Source organism: Pelophylax lessonae (assembly GCF_965119305.1).
Source record: "Pelophylax lessonae genome assembly, chromosome: 1".
NCBI classification, from domain to species: Eukaryota; Metazoa; Chordata; class Amphibia; order Anura; family Ranidae; genus Pelophylax; species Pelophylax lessonae.
In genome coordinates, this window is record NC_138768.1 from 798,916,478 (window position 1) to 798,933,360 (window position 16,883).

Below are 16,883 nucleotides of genomic sequence, written 5' to 3' on the forward strand. Positions count from 1 at the left end.
TGGGCTTTATTTTAAATGACAGTGATTTTACCAGAACATTTCCTCCTAAGCAGCCCCGGGCCATTTATGTGGTTTACTGTCTAGACGACAGTTTACCTCAGCTGTAGCCTTTACTTTGTTACTTATTATGGCTTTTGGTGCTTTGTATATCATCTTTTGTGCTTTTATCATGTACAAGTATTTTTTTTTTTTTCTTGGGCTCCCTCGAAAAGGGAGCCCACTGACCACAAGACCTGTTTATTGTCTAAACAGGGCTTCATAAAAGCTTCTTTTAAAAATAAACATATTAAATTAAAAACAGAAGTGAAAGTCAGATAATTCAGGTAGTAATGATATGGAAATAGGTTTAAAGCAGCTCGAGCTATTCTAAAGCTTATTAAGAAAAAAATCCCATGCCGATTGTTGTTTGGTGGGAGCCTGTAGGCCCCCATATATAACTGTATGTCGTAAAATCCATTAAATAAAGAATTTGAAAAAAAAAAATAAACTTAAAAAAAATATACGGTATATATATTTGCCAGAGCAGCCTACAGTCTATTGCAGGCTTTCTCAACCTTTTTTTTAACCTAGTGGAACCCTTGAAATAGTTTTTAGGTTTCAGGGAAACCCTGCTAAGATCGGTCCATCATGAGGCATTGGAAAATTGGTGGGCAGTGGGAAGAATGAAAACCTTAAAGTGGTTGCTGGAATGTCACCCTTCCAGATAGCTAAAAAGATCACCGATGTCATGCCGTTGACTCTGCCAAGTGGAGTTGGACCTGGAACGTTGCAGGCACCAGCAAACAGGAGATACATCAGCCACAGCTCAAGGAACTCCTTACAACCACTGAAGGAACCCTAGGCTTCCATGGAATCCTGGTTGAAAAGGCCTGGAGTTCACTACAGATGTGCCCGAACTTAACCACTTAAGCCCCGGAAGATTTTACCCCCTTCCTGACCAGGGCCTATTTTGTGATTCGGCACTGCGTTACTTTAACGGACAATTGCGCGGTCGTGCGATGCTGTACCTAAACGAATTTGACGTCCTTTTTTTTCCCACAAACAGAGCTTTCTTTTGGTGGTATTTGATCACCTGTGCGATTTTTACTTTTTGCGCTATAAACAAAAAAACAGCGTCAATTTTGCAAAAATAATATTTTTTCACATTTTTTTATATGAAATTCCCCCCCAAAAAAAAAGTAAAAATCAAATTTTTTTAACATTTTGGGCCAATTTTTTTTTTTTACCATATGTTTGGTAAAAAAAAAAAAAAAAAAAATCGCAAAAAGCGTATTTTGATTGGTTTGCGCAAAAGTTATTGCGTTTACTAACTAAGGGAAAGATTTCTGTCATTTTTGTTGTTTTTTTTTTTAACGAGTAATGGCGGCGATCTGCGATTTTTTTTTGCGGGACTGCGACATTACGGCGGACAGATCGGACCCTTGACTGACATTTTTGACACTTTTGGGGTTACCAGTGACATTTCTACAGTAATCAGTGCTATACATATGCACTGTTACTGTAAAATTACACTGGCAGTGAAGGGGTTAACTTTTTTTTGAGAGGGAGGGGTTATGTGTGTCCCTAGGGGCGTGATTCTAACTGTGATTGGCTGTGGCTTGAGGTGTAGGAACAGTGATCAACGGTCCTACATAGTAGAACCGTATGATCACTGTTTCTACACAGGGGAGAATGACAGGCGGCTTGTTTACATCAGCCGTCTGCCTTTCTCTCTCTCCACCCGACGATCGCGAGTGACCGGCGGACATCGGGTCGGCGGCGCGCGTTCGCTCCCTAGACCCTCACAGGCTAGCGACGTATCCCTACGTCACTCTGCCTGTGAGGGGCTGACCGCCGACGTAAATAGTCGCACAGCGGTCGGCAAGTGGTTAAGGGCATTATTTGTCGGTTTACCAGTATTTTAGACGATTGCTTCTGATTCCTAAGCATTCATTATCAAGTGGTTCTTTCAACAAAGCCACCAATCATATTTAAACTTGCAGATTCCAACGGTCATGGTTCCTGGTGGGTTTGTATACAGTAGGTGTGGAAACGAATGTAACTACAAAACGTCTGGCACTGCAACGCGCTACACCTGCTCACATGTTAATTAACAGTCCCAATTGGCCCTACTTCTACTTTAAAACATGAGAATATAATGTTACTGCCCAAGCCCCATCTCCTTTGCTGGGCAGCTTGGTCTGCAGGCACATTTAGAGAAAAATATTTGTAAAAGTTGTAAAAAAAAATCAAAATGGGAAATATTGTCATTACAGGTTTAACCACTTGCCGACCGCTCACTCAGGCTCTACTGCGGCAAAGTGGTTAGTTATCCTCCCCTTGTGGGTGGCGCTCGTTTTGTGTAAACGCTCGTTTTTGTGTAAACAAAGCGGGCGGATCTCCTAAGTGAAAGACAGTGACAGATTGCAGGGTTCAGCATAGCAATCTGTCCCTGTGTCACTCAGTCACCTCCCCCCACACATGTTAGTAAGCACCCCTCCCTCTCCAATAAAATTAACCCCTTCCCTGCCAGTGTCATTTTTACAGTAACAGTGCATATTTATAGCACTGATTACTGTAGTAATGTCACTGGTACCCCCAAAAGTGTCAAAAATGTCAGTCAAGGGTCCGATCTGTCTGCCGCAATGTCGCAGTCCCGCAAAAAAAAAAAAAAAAAAATCGCAGATCGCCGCCATTACTCGTTAAAAAAAAAAAAAAAAAAACACCAAAAATGACAGAAATCTTTACCGTAATTAGTAAACGCAATAATTTTTGCGCAAACCAATCAAAATACGCTTATTGTGATTTTTTTTACCAAACATAGGTAGCAGAAAACAAATTGGCCAAAAAATTATTGATTTTTACATTTTTTTGGGGGGGAATTTCATATAAAAAAAATGTGAAAAATATTGTTATTTTTTCAAAATTTACGCTCTTTTTGTTTATAGCGCAAAAAGTAAATATCGCACAGGTGATCAAATACCACCAAAAGAAAGCTCTGTTTGTGGGGAAAAAAGGACGTAAATTTCGTTTGGGTACGGCGTCGCACGACCGCGCAATTGTCAGTTAATTTCGCACGGTGCCGAATCGCAAAAAGTGGCCTGGACATAAGACAGCAAAATTCTCCGGTGGTAAAGTGGTTAACTTTCATAGAATTATCAGTATATGTGACAGTGAATATCAATCCTTTATTCTTATGTGGCCAATGTGTGCATCCAGAACCACTGTGAATACACATTTCATTCTAAAATACAGAACTATTTACAGGCGTTTCAGGTTTGTATTTAGAAAGCACCATTGGTGAAGGGCAGCGGGATGTATGATGGTGGTATGAAGCAGAGAATTGGATGTCTGTCAGGTGCCGTCTATTCTCATGATCTGCTTTAAATCATTTTGTCCCAGCCTGGCTTTGGGCAACTCCGACTCATAGAAGCCTCATTTATGAGGAATGTGAAGCAGCTATTTATCTTCTTCACAAATCACTTTTTATCCTCTTCACAAATCACTTCTTATCCTCTTCACAGAAAGTAACCACATTTGATTGTTCATCAACCATGCCTGCATCCTCTTTGATTAAAATGTGCAGTTCCTTGTTAAATTTCATTATGCACAATCAGTTATGAATGTTTAAAGAATGACCACAATGGCTAATTTTAGAGCAACCTCTTGGCATAGAAAAGTTGGATTGGATCTCAGCTGAGAATCTGGCATATGATGTGCTTTAGGTCATCCATTCTATATGCCTGTATAAGTTAATAGGGTAATTAAAAACAATAAATGTGATGAAGAATGAAAAAAGATAAAGCCTGGCATGGCATGAAAAGTTTGTACAGCTAAACCCATCAATTTACCAGTTTTCCAAAACAGTTCTATTTAAGGCAGGCCACTTTCACAGTTGTTTTTCTCTCTCAACCAAACTGCCAAACCATCAAATGTCATAACTGATCAGATGTGCAGCGCCAAGGCAACTGCAGGTCAAACAAAGACCAAGATGGCAGCTTCCTAGGCTGTAAAGGTTTAGTTCCACTTTTACATTTTCTAATTTAATTGAAAGCTGTACTAAGGAGGCACATTGCAGGTCATAAAATAAAAATAAATAAAAAAAAACCTAGATCTCTCACTCCAACAAATTACTGGACCCTTTCTACGATCTCAGATCCCCCTCCCACTGTCTCCATCAGGTACATTACTTAACATTGTAATTATCAGTTGGTACTTTCTCTTCTGTTTATTAGTTGTATTTCTAAAGACCCCAATTACTTTGTATCTGAAAACTGTTACTGTATCTTATATGCTGCATTCTTTATGTTGTATCTTATATGCTGCATTCTTTATGTTGTATCTTATATGCTGCATTCTTTATGTTGTACTATGTACCTCTTTATTCTTAATAAAATAAAGTTTGAGACAAAAAAAAAAAAAAAAAACCTAGATCAAGGTTTAATCGAGGTCAGCCCCAGGGTTATTGTTTGGGTCATAGTCAGGGTCAGTATTTTTTTGGACAGAATGTATTATTTTTTTTAATTAGTATCAGTGTCAGTGTGTTCTAGGTAGGATAAAAAAAAAAAAAGCAAAATGCACACTATTGTTTCTGGGCTGTACTACAGATACAATTAACAATTAACAACATACACATATGTGGTATTGCTGCAATCATCAGGAGTAGGAGTAGAAGAATTTTTTGGGGGGTTGTGCTTTGGTGGTAGGTTATGGTAGTAGCAAGAAATATACAGTTAAAGCGGAGTTCCGGGCACAGAAACATTTTTTCAATGAACATACCCCCGGGACAGTCAGGGCTAGTACATTCCACAATGGCTAGCCTCTGATCTATCCCGGTTTGCACTTACCTGCAAGAAGAAATACTCCCTTATAATATTTCTTCTACAGCGTTGCCATCTCTGTTGTGGGCAGCTGAAGCCAGCGCGATCCTCTTCTGTGTCCTCTTCCGCGTCTTCTTCTCCCAGAATATGCCTTTACTGGCCCCTTTCGTCGCTTCCGGTGCGGCGCCGCATTCCTACACAGCTTCTGGGCATGCCCAGAAGCTGTTTAGCAGGGAATGCGGCATTGCACCGGAAGTGACGAGCGGGGCCGGTGCCGTCGCATTGATTCCTGGGAGCGATGACGTTCAGCTCCCAGGAATCATTGCAAACCGGAAGAGACGGCGCGGGCCGAGGCCACAGAGGGAGGAAGTGGAAAATAGGTGAGTATTTCTTTCTACAATTACAAGGTAAGTAAAAAAAAAAAATAATCCTAACTATCCATTTCCTTTTCAGGTGAAGCAAAGCAAGCGGATGGCCACAAAATCGATTAGGTCGATTTTGTGCCCGGAACTCCGCTTTAAATAAAAAAAAAAAAAGGTTTTCTTTTTACTATTTTGGGCCAGTTCTCCTTAAAAAAAAAACAAAAAAAAAAAAAAAAACAGGAGATCTATACAACTATTTATCACCAAATGAAAGCCTAATTTGTACAAGGTATAATCCAACCGAATGCAGAAAGTAGTTGTGATGATATGTACGATTTTATTAACACATGTCAAAGTTGCAAAAATTGGGCTTAGGCATTAAGATTTGTTTTACTCTTAGGCACGAAGGGGTTAGCTTATGTGGCTGGTATAAATTTATTTTAAATTAATTGCATTCGTTTAGTTGAATTTGGAAGTATTAGTGTATTTTGTGTCAAAGAAGCAAGGACAGTCATTACCTCCCCTAGACCTTTCTTATTCACAGCATTTGGTTTTCAACTAAAATACATAGAGGAGTAAAGTTTCCCTAGTGACGGATCTGACAGCACAGCAAAAATGGAGCAGAAGTGAAAACTGAGAATACTGTGAATGCGATGCATACATGCAGGTTTGATTCGCTTTATACACATCCTCCACCCTGTAGAAAAACCTCTGAGCTTTCCAAAGCATTCCTTTCACATCCACCTCCCTTCCTGCTCCTTTCACCTACTCTCTCTCACTCAGGACAATGAAAGAAAGCCTTCAGCATACATGGAGCTGTAAGGAAAAACAGGGGCCAAATGTGAGCTCCAATATTCTACAGACTCTACTCCACGTCTTGTGCACTATTAATGATCTCTGCATGAAGATCATCACTACGGATTTTATTTGGTATATCGCTAGCCGTGAACCCTCCGAACTTCGAGAAACCCCAATAAAAAAAAAAAAAAGCAAATATTCAAACCGCTCTACCTGTAAAACCTTTTGTGGTGTCTTTGTGCAGCTGGTCTCCGGATCTCGCCGTATCCTACAGGCTATATACTGTAGCTGTTGTGTATGAAAGACGTTGCCCATATAAACTAAGCCTGCAGATGTGTACGCCGTTACTATCTCCTGACTCACGCCTGAACTCCAAGGTTCACACTTTAGCGTTTTGTAGCTCAAAAACACTCAACAAGCAAAATCCCATTAATTTCAATGGCCCCTGATCACATCTAAACGTTCTGCAGCCTGTAGCAAAATGCCTGTCGCTCAAAAAAGCACATGAGGTACTTTTCAGGCAGATTTGAGTGTTTTTGTTCCCATTGACTTCAATGGGAACGCCTGAAAACATTTGATTGAGCGGTTCTTTTTTTCCTGCATTTTTTAACTGAGCTCTTCCCCCTAGCGATTGCCATCGGCTAAAACAGAACTCCTAGTTGACCAAACGTCTGGAAAAAAAAAAAAAAAAGACTGGCATATTTGCAATTCTGCTCCAAAAAAAAAAAACACTCAAAGAGGCTTAACCACTTTACGACCAGTCACTGTGCCTCTACTGCGGCACAGTGGCTCGTTATCGTCCAGCGACGTAGTACTATATCGCTGGACTCCTCCCCTTGTGGGCGGCGCTCGCGCGCCGCCGGAGGCTCGCTCCCGCTGTATTCATTCACAGCGGGAGTCGGGCCAGGGGAGGAGCAGCGGCGATCGCCGCTGTTCTTCCCCGATCGTCGGGGAATCGAGTTTGGAGATCCGCCCGCTTGTGTAACCAGAGCTCTCCTAAGTGACAGGCAGGATCAGATTGCAGGGTTCAGCATAGCTGAACCTGCGATCTGTCCCTGTGTCACTCAGTCACCTCCCCCCACACACGTTAGTAAGCACCAGGCATACATTAACCCCTCCCTCTCCAATAAAATTAACCCCTTCCCTGCCAGTGTCTTTTTACAGTAACAGTGCATATTTATAGCGCTGATTACTATAGAAATGTCACTGGTACCCCCAAAAGTGTCAAAAATGTCAGTCAAGGGTCCAATCTGTCCGCCGCAATGTCGCAGTCCCACAAAAAAAAAAAAAAAAAAAAATCGCAGATCGCCGCCATTACTCGTTAAAAAAAACCCACCAAAAATGACAGAAATCTTTCCCTTAGTTAGTAAACGCAATAACTTTTGCGCAAACCAATCAAAATACGCTTATTGTGATTTTTTTTACCAAACATAGGTAGCAGAAAACAAATTGGCCAAAAATTTAAAAACATTTTGATTTTTACATTTTTGGGGGGGGGGGATTTCTTAAAAAAAAAATGTGAAAAATATTGTTATTTTTTCAAAATGTACGCTCTTTTTTTGTTTATAGCGCAAAAAGTGAAAATCGCATAGGTGATCAAATACCACCAAAAGAAAGCTCTGTTTGTGGGAAAAAAAGGACGTAAATTTTGTTTGGGTACGGCGTCGCAGCGACCGCGCAATCGTCAGTTAAAGTCGCACAGTGCCGAATCGCAAAAAGTGGCCTGGACGTAAGACAGCAAAATCCTCCGGTGGTAAAGTGGTTAAATAAACGCTTGAAAAAAATGCCTGAAAACACGACGCTCTAGTGTGAATGCAGACTAAGGGCCAATTAACACTGTCAAAACAGCAAATTGCAGAGCAGAAAAAAACGATGTACCGCAATGTACCGCTCTGGCTGCTTTGAGTTGCCAGCTAGCTAGGGGCAGTGTGGTGTACGATTCAGCACACCATACGGCTTCCTTCTTTTTTTTTTTTTGTTCACTTCATACACTGCAATGTCAGGCCGCCAGACATTGCAGAGCAGTTCTGGCCAGTGTGCTGCGATAAAATGCAGCAAAGCATTGCCCCCAGCTATATCACCAACCTCATCTGCAGATATCGCCCAAATCGTCCTCTCCACTCCTCCCAAGACCTCCTGCTCTCTAGCTCCGTTGTTACTTCCTCCCATGCTTGCCTCCAGGGCTTCTCCAGAGCCTCTCTAATCCTCTGGAACTCCCTGCTCCAGTATGTCTGGTGAGCCCCTACCCTGTCTGCCTTAGACGATCTCTGAAAATTCACTTATTCAGGTAAGCCTACCCCACCTCCACCTAAGAGCTGTACCCGAGCCAGCTCCATCAGACCAACCCTCTGCAGCTATTACCTTTTGTACCACCTCCCTCTCCCTTTAGATTGTAAGCTTGGGCCCTCCCAATTCTTTTGTGTATTGAACTGTATTTTAATTGTACTGTCCCCCCTCTACGCTGCACAAACTGTTGGCGCTATATAAATTCTTAATAATAATAATAATATCTGCATTTTAATCACAGTATGCTATAGCACAGCACTAGGCTGTGTTGCAGTGTGAATGGGAAACACAGGAAACAACTGTTTTTTTTTTGTTCTCAAATCTTTAGAAAATTCTTTGCTACTCTTTCTCTTCTCCATGCTCCTTGTGGCACACAGACACACAACAGAAAGGTTGAGTCAATTTTTCACCATTTTAACTGCTTTTTAGTGTGATTTCTTTACTCTCAGCACCTGTTAATTGATACAGGTAATTTTAATTACAAATTACAGGAGCATCACACACTTGGAATGCAATTATTTCTTACAATTTTGAGAAGGTGCCAATCATTTTGTACTTTTTTGCATCATACCAATACAAACAAAAGAAATAAAACATGAAAATGCCCTAACATTTGTAATTGCAACAGTTTTCTGGGAGAAGTGGTGCATTATCTGACAGAAATGCAGGGGTGGCAATATTTTTGGCCATCACTGTATTTTGTACATTTAGGAATGAATCCCGAAAATCTTCTGAGCTAGCCAGAACTAGTTCTTGAGGCAGTCTATTTCCCATTTTCACGGCTCTTCAAGTGTTACTAAACCCACAACTGTAAAATCAGTATGTTTATGCAATAAAGAATGTGTGTTACACTCACTGTGAAATCTAAAGGGTTATTCCTCTGCATTGTGTAAAAAGGCTGTTTGATCCTGTATGCACAAATCCTCCTCTTCTTCCACTGACTCCAGAACATGTCTGGATAAGACCGAGCCTTTGGAGTCAGGCTGCGCATGCTCAGTTTAGAGTTTATTGCTAGAGTTGCTTTTTTTTTTTTTGGAGGGTGCATGTGATGCACAGGGCCAATCAGCACTGTCCAGACAGAGGATCAGGGGCCCTGCCGCTTCATAGAACAGCTCAGTCAGTATGAAAACTCCTCCTACAAGCTTTACCAGGAACTGATAGAAGTCACAAGACTGCTATATACTGCTGATGAGAAAAGGTATTAAGCCGTTTATATTTACTAAAATAATTGTTTTTCCATGTTCTGTGTACTGTGAGAGACCAGATATAGTATTGCAGGGACCTGGGTTTAGTAACACTTTAAGCTGGGTACATACAGGCTGAAAATCGGCCACGGTTTGGCAGGAACTGGCCAACTTTCGGCCCGTGTATACAGCTCCTTTATCTCACAGAAATGCAGGGGTGCCAATATTTTTGGCCATGACTGTATAACTGGAATTAACATTTATAGAAGATAAAACCACAGACTTAATCCAGTGAATATCTAACTACCTTCTGGGGGATAAAGAATGATTGTTTTCCTTCTACTGCAGCAAAATGAATCAGGTTTTGTTTTGTTTTTTTGCCTTCTTCTGGATCAGCTGTAGGTATAGGAATGTGTATATGAAGGTTTTCTATTTATTCCTTTTTTTTCTACTGGTTGAACTAGATGGACTTTTCATTTTTCAACCTGAATAACTATAACTTTGGCGCTAAATACTAAACACTAAAAAAAAAAAAAAAAAAAAAAAAAACCTTTAGCTGTGCGTACCACACAATTGTATTTTATTTCAACATAAATCTTAATTTATAGAGCGTTTTATACGGTTATACGTTACATTTTTTTAGATCTACGGCTGCTGCAGGCAGAAGCCATCTCTTTGTCACTTCATCTCGTAGAGAGAGAATCAATGCTCAGATATCATAAAGTTGTTTCAGAAGTAACCTTTGCTGCTTTCCCATTGCGAAGGTTCCCGAAATTCAGCACAGTAACACTCGGCCAGCAACAAGTGCCAGAACGAGATTTTCAAGAGTTTCCCCTCCTTGTTCTGTAGCTTGCTGCAGGTTTATGAAGTAATAGGTTTCATAAAAAGTGCAGAGCCTCGTCCAAACTGGGCTCATATGGAGATTTCACGCATTAATGTGTTGTAGTTGGAAATGTAACTTAAAAGTATTACATGAAATATAGTTCAGTGAGCCAAGCTGGAAAGTCAAAAATTGCTTGAGCTCTACTCACAAAAAGCAGAGGAGAGGGAAAAAAAAAGGGCCTCTTGAATTACTAGCTGGATGAATGAATTGTATTTTGTTAAGACCTCGTGCACATAAGCGCCAAGCAGAAGCACTCGATGCAAGTTTTCAATGTTGGTGAATTTGAACAGCGTTGAGCTGAAAAGTTTAAAGCAGCCTTTTTCAACCTTTTTACCCCAGAGAAATCCCAAAAATAATCTTGATGTCTTGGGAAATCCTACTAAAACCAATTAGTTCTGATTCAAATGGGAAAAACGCCCCTTACATTGGTGGTCAGTAGAAGAATGCCACCCTTATAGACAACTAAAAGATCATTGGTATTCTGCTACAGGCTTAGCCAAAAGGTGTTGGCCCTGGAACTATGCAGGCACTATCAAATTGGAGGCCAATCGGTCACAACCCAAGGAACCCCTGGTAACCTGTTGAGAAGTTCTAGGTTGAGAATGGCTGGTTTAAAGTCCCAGCCAAAGCGTTTTATTTCATTTGAGATTAGAGTGAAAAGGGGTTGGGGCTTTTGCCTAGTTTTTAATGATATCATGTGTCCCTATTGCCACGATTTTCTCTCATTTCCTGTAAGAAGAGAAAGGGATGAGAAATCTCTCATGCGGGAACACAGACAAGAACACATACTCTGTTTCCCCGAAAGTAAGACATCCCCCGAAAATAAGACCTACTTACAGTTTTGCCTCTCACTGAAATATAAGACCTCCCCGATAATAAGGCCTCCCCCGAACATAAGGTCTCCCGAAGCTACCGCGACTCTGGACCGCAGCGGTTGGTGCCGCCGCACAGCTCACTGTTGGCCGCAGCGCAGCCGGAGCAGACAGGAAGTGTTGAGGTCTCTTTTAATCAGAGAGCCCGTGCCGCCGCCAGGACAAGCTGCCGCCTGCTCCTCGCTCTGCCTTTACGGAGTCTGGCTGACTCACAATTAGACAGTGAGTCACGCGAGGCAGGAGTCGGGCACATTGTGTGGACTCACAGGGGTGACTCAGGTAGGGGGGAAATGTCTGATAAAGGGGTGGGGTGGATGTCTGGTGAAGGTGTCGACTGGCACAGGGGTGGGGGGAGTGGGGTCACTTAAAAAGACACAGGAGGATCAGAGGGGGCAATCAAAATGACACAGGAGGATCAGCAGGGGGGGGGGGGGGGGGGGAATCAAAATGACACAGGAGGATGTAATTTGCTGGTTTGTGATGACAACTACTACCATACCGTATACAGGTAATACATTTCCTTTTTTTGTTCAACAATAAATGTGTACCGTATTCTTCTTCATGGAAAAATAAGACATCCCCTGAAAATAAGACCTAGCGCATCTTTGGGAGCAATAATTAATATAAGACACTGTCTTATTTTCGGGGAAACAGGGTATATAAGAATGAGGAAGGGTAGGAACAATAATTTTATCACTTTCTGTGCTTTCCTGTTCCAGTGACAAATGTACCAATATTACTGTAAAGGTATCACAGAAACAAAGTAAAAAAACTCCCCAAAAGGGTCACAGGCAAATAACTTCAAGTATAACTAAAGGGAAACTTTTATTTTAGATTTAGATTAGAATGGAGATGACTTAGATGGATGTCTGTGTCCCCATTAGGGAGATTTGTGCTCTGTCTAACTTTCCTGGTCACCAACGTCACTGGGAATGAGCATGGGGGTAAATCCAAAATTCTGAGCTGCCACCAGAAACAGGAATACTCCAATGGAGACAATGGTTATGGTGACTGTTTTCACAAGTGGATTTTCCTGACACTAAAAAGACCTCTTCTCCTTTCCTGTTGAGTCTACAGGACAAAGCGTGAAGGAAATTTCTCTCATGAGACCCAGAGTGCAACACTTCCCGACACTATCCAAAGCTAAAAAAAAAAGTCTAGGATTAGTCGTTATTACAAAATGGCACTAGTGTAAGAAGCACTGGCTGTTCCAGGTGCACTTAAATTTAGGAGATTTCTACTTTACCATATTATAGGGTATTTATCAAGGCACAAAGTAAATAAAGGGGATATAATAAATGTGAAATTTGCCAAACATTAATTGCAGGTTAAGCAATAGACATCCACCAGTAAAATATCCCCACAGTAAATGTTTGGTGAGCACCATATTCACTGCTTTAAAAAGATTCCCCCCAATTGTCTATTTATTGGAAAGTTTTATTTGTATTTCTGCAATAGCATATTCTAAGCCTTTATAGAGTTCAGGCATTCATTTAGTTCAATCTTAGTTTGTTGTATCCAAAATGTGAATAAAAACAACTAACCATTACACATTAGAGGAAAAAGCAGATAGTATGCGTTTACCAAGATCTTCAGATATCAAAGTAAAGAAAGATTCAAAATAACATGAACACTCATAAGGTATAGAGTGACTACCTAAAGCTGGATACACACTATCCAACTTTTGTGGTTAGATTTCCTTCAGATTTACCTTTTCTACGTAGTGCAGGGGCCTGCCTGATTGCATACAAATTGAAAGTGTTTAGGTTTGACCTCATATTATATGGTTTTGGTAAATCTAAAGGAAAAAGTCTTCAGAAAATCTTATAGTGTGTATGGCCTATAAAAGTATCGACATACTGGATAATGGTAGAGTAGCATTGATTAGACAAAAATGCAAATCTTCTAATTATCAGATTTGAAAAGAAAAATGATGAGTATACTGTAGGGATCACTGTGAAGTAATACACATCTTTGACAATTTTTCATGACAGGAAGAGGAGGAATCAGATATAGAGATTACAAAGAGTGCAACATAGTGTAGAGGAGCAATGGTTTTAGGGAGAGAGGCCATCTTTACACCGACAAGGCCCAGGAGAGGTGAAAACAAACTCCCTTGGCCCAAATGCGAAACTCAGATGAGTAGCGGAAAAATAGACCACAAGGTCCAGGTTAACGAACACTGCTCTTCCTGCGCCAACATACATTTAAGGTCTCTGATAGGGTCCACCTCCGTAACCCACTCCCCAAGAGAAGACATGCTGGTTGATTTCCAATGACAGGAATGAACGCTCTAACGGAGGACAAGAAGTGACTGAGGATGTCGCTTTATGGATTTAAAGGGTCCAGGGAGTATGGACAGGAGGGCTATGTCAGATGAGGTCGCCATCCATTTGCAGTATAGGTCAAAGATATGTTGCCAAAGGAACCTAATAAGTGGCATTCCCCCCAATATTTTTAGAGCATAATGCATATATATAGGATCGACATCGCTAGCAAAAATCAGGTGTTGAACAGTTGAAATGGTAGAAGACGGATGGGATCCTATACCATCAGGTAACCACCGTAAACCTCACTTCTTGATGTGTGGTAGCTAGGGAAAGTTTAGGGGTTAGGGTAAAACATTTTAGCCAATCAGATGGGGGAATAGAATGATGAAGCTCAGATTCCCAGATCTGCAAATAAAGGGATAGATCGAGAGAAGATACCAACAAAAGTACAATTAAGAGACTACATGTAACGGAGGTTCATCCTGCAAGAGATTCAAACTCTGATGGTTTAGCTTGTACGTCTGCAAGGAAGGCATTCATTTATAAAAAGGAGGAGGAACTTTTAATTAGTTTTTTGCTATTTTTAAAAGTCAGCAGCTACAAATACTGTAGCTGCTGACTTTTAAAAATCAGATACTTAACAGTGCCTGGGGTCAGGACTGTCTTCCTGCTGTGGGTCCCCAGTGCCCCCACTGTGGCTACAGGAGCCCACTTTGACCTTCTAAGGAACCACAGCAGCCCCCCACTGTGCATGTGCGAACTTGTGGGGTGCTTTGTGAATGGCCCTGCAAACTTCTGTAACATGGGATGTGTCCCAAGAGTCTGTGGGAGGTGGGAGAGGATGGGGCTAAAGAAGTGGGAGCAGATGCTGATAAAAATCAGTACTCAACCCCCCCACCCCCCCAAAAAAAAAAAAAAAAACAGGCTGGGGGAGGGAGCGAACCAGCGGGACTTCACTTTCTGAGTGTTTTATTTCCTGCCTCAACATTATTCAATACAAGACAAGTAAGCTAAGGCAAGTTTGCCCACAAGGCAATTTATCTGCTAGCAGGCTGTTCAATTATGGAGGAAAATGGTGCATGCATAGAAAACCCACACAAAGACCAGGGAGGACAATAAAATTATATGCAGATAAAGCCATGGTAGAACCAAAGCCATATAGTCAGTGCACTTGGTGGTAGGCTGGTAACTAGTACTGACACACCAACTGAGCTTAAAACATTTCATTCTGCTTTAAATGTCTTGTCTGTTTGCAATGGTTGCTTTTTTAGTACTGTTTTATGTACTCTGCATTCCTGAATGTAGCATGAGTCTGAGAGGTATAAAATATGATGACAGTAGAAAGAGTGGAGAGCAAACCTCATTTATCAGTGAAAAGGTCTAAGCAGTCATGTTAAAGTTACACAATGCGAATACCACCCCCTTTCAGTCTGACAAGTTTCAACATAAGATGTTCAAACATGTGGGAAAGAGTTGTGAAGAGTCTGGAGTTGCAATGTGTAAGAAATGAAGAGATCCATTTTCTGTAGGTCACTTCGGGTACAAGTGGACGCAGAATGATAAATGCTGACACATAAAAGCATGATACAAGCTGTTGGGTTGCCATAAGACAGTAAAGTTTTTAGAAGTTTTCACATTGAAAAAACTTATTTAAAAAAAAAAAAAAATTGCTTATACAGGAGTCTGAAGAGTCACTTTAAATAAATTTACATTACAAAAGTTTGTATTTGGCCCCCCTATTCACCATTATTTACTGTGCTTGAGGATGGCTCTGGGAGTCTGAGGTCCCGAGTATCAGGTAGTTGTCTGTATGCTGACAATACTCACTATCACCGGAGTGTGGTAAACAGTAACACATAGCAGAGCCCTGGAAGAATTACACTAGGGGACTGAGGGTTTAATATTATGGTAACTTAGGAGCTGGACGAGAGCTTGTGTTATCAGAATGCGTTCAATCATCTAAAACAGCATTACGGGGGCCTTTCATTATATACACTATATTGTCAAAGGTATTGGGACGCCTGACTTTACAAACACATGAATGGCATCCCAGTCTTAGTCCGTAGGGTTCAGTATTGAGTTGTCCCACCCTTTGCAGCTATAACAGCTTCAACTCTTCTGAGAAGGCTGTCGACAAGGTTTAGGAGCGTGTCTATGGGAATGTTTGACCATTCTTCCAGAAGCGCATTTGTGAAGTCAGGCACTGATGCTAGAAGAGAAGGTCTGGCTCAAAGTCTCCACTCTAATTCATCCCAGAGGTATTCTATCTGGTTGAGGTCAGGACTGCAGGCCAGTCAACTTACCCCCCCAAACTCGCTCATCCATGTCTTTATGGACCTTGCTTTGTGTACTGGTGTGCAGTCATGTTGGAACAGGAAGGGCCATGCCCAAAGTTGGGAGAATGAAATTGTCCAAAATGTCTTGGTATGCCTTAAGAGTTCCCTTCACTGGAACTAAGGGGCCAAGCCCCACCCCTGAAAAACAACCCCACACCATAACCCCCCCCCTCCACCAAATGATCTGGACCAGTACGCAAAGCAAGGTCCATAAAGGCATGGATGAGTTTGGGGTGGATGAACTTAACTGGCCTGCACAGAGTCCTCACCTCAACCAAATAGAACACCTTTGGGACAAATTAAGAGCCGAGACTGCGAGCCAGGCCTTCTCCTCCAACTTCTGCCTGACCTCTCAAATGTTTGACCATTTTTCCAGAAGAACTCAACTCAAGGTGATCAAATTTTTTGCCACATTTTTTGGGGAAATGAAGAAACATGCTGGTATTGAGATGGTTAAAACATCGAGCTTGGTAATGGTGCACCAGATACATTATGTCATTAATGTACAGGCCATACACAGAAAAGGGAAACATAAAAGGGTTAATGTACAGGTCACAAATGGTGGCCTAGATGGAGATAAGGGGGTTAATGTGCAGGACAAGGGAGGTGAAGGGTTAAGATACAGATCACATAAAACTGCATGGGGATAAGATGTGTGTGGAGGGGAGGGACTGGTGTATGTTCGCTCTCTGAGCACGTCTGTACCTTGTGATCGCTAGGATGACCAATCCAAGCAATGACAAGGTACAGAGCTGATTGGATTTGCTCTGTACAATGGGTCTGTGATTTAAGCCATTCGATGTCAAATGACAGATCAGATCACAATCGTTCACAGGCACATTTGGTGCCCATGATTGTGTTTTCTCAGATGTCTTTTACAAATGGCACTCCACAAATATGCAGCCACCATTCTTAAATGTAGTACAGTAATGGTAAGGACACTTTTTCAAATTATTAACCACTTGCCGACCGCCGCACGCCGATCTACGTCGGCGGTCAGCCCCTCACAGGCAAAGTGACGTAGGGCTACGTCACTAGCTTGTGAGGGTCTAGGGAGCGAGCGCGCGCCGCCGGAGGCGCGCTCCCGCTCCCG

The 16,883-nt window shown here is 41.6% G+C and overlaps 1 protein-coding gene across 5 annotated transcripts in view; it reads right to left on the reverse strand.

The window, feature by feature from the left end:
* The window catches only part of AFAP1 (actin filament associated protein 1), a 268,334-nt gene that overhangs the window by 88,922 nt on the left and 162,529 nt on the right, over positions 1-16,883 (reverse strand). The gene's annotated exons all lie outside the window — the stretch shown is intronic.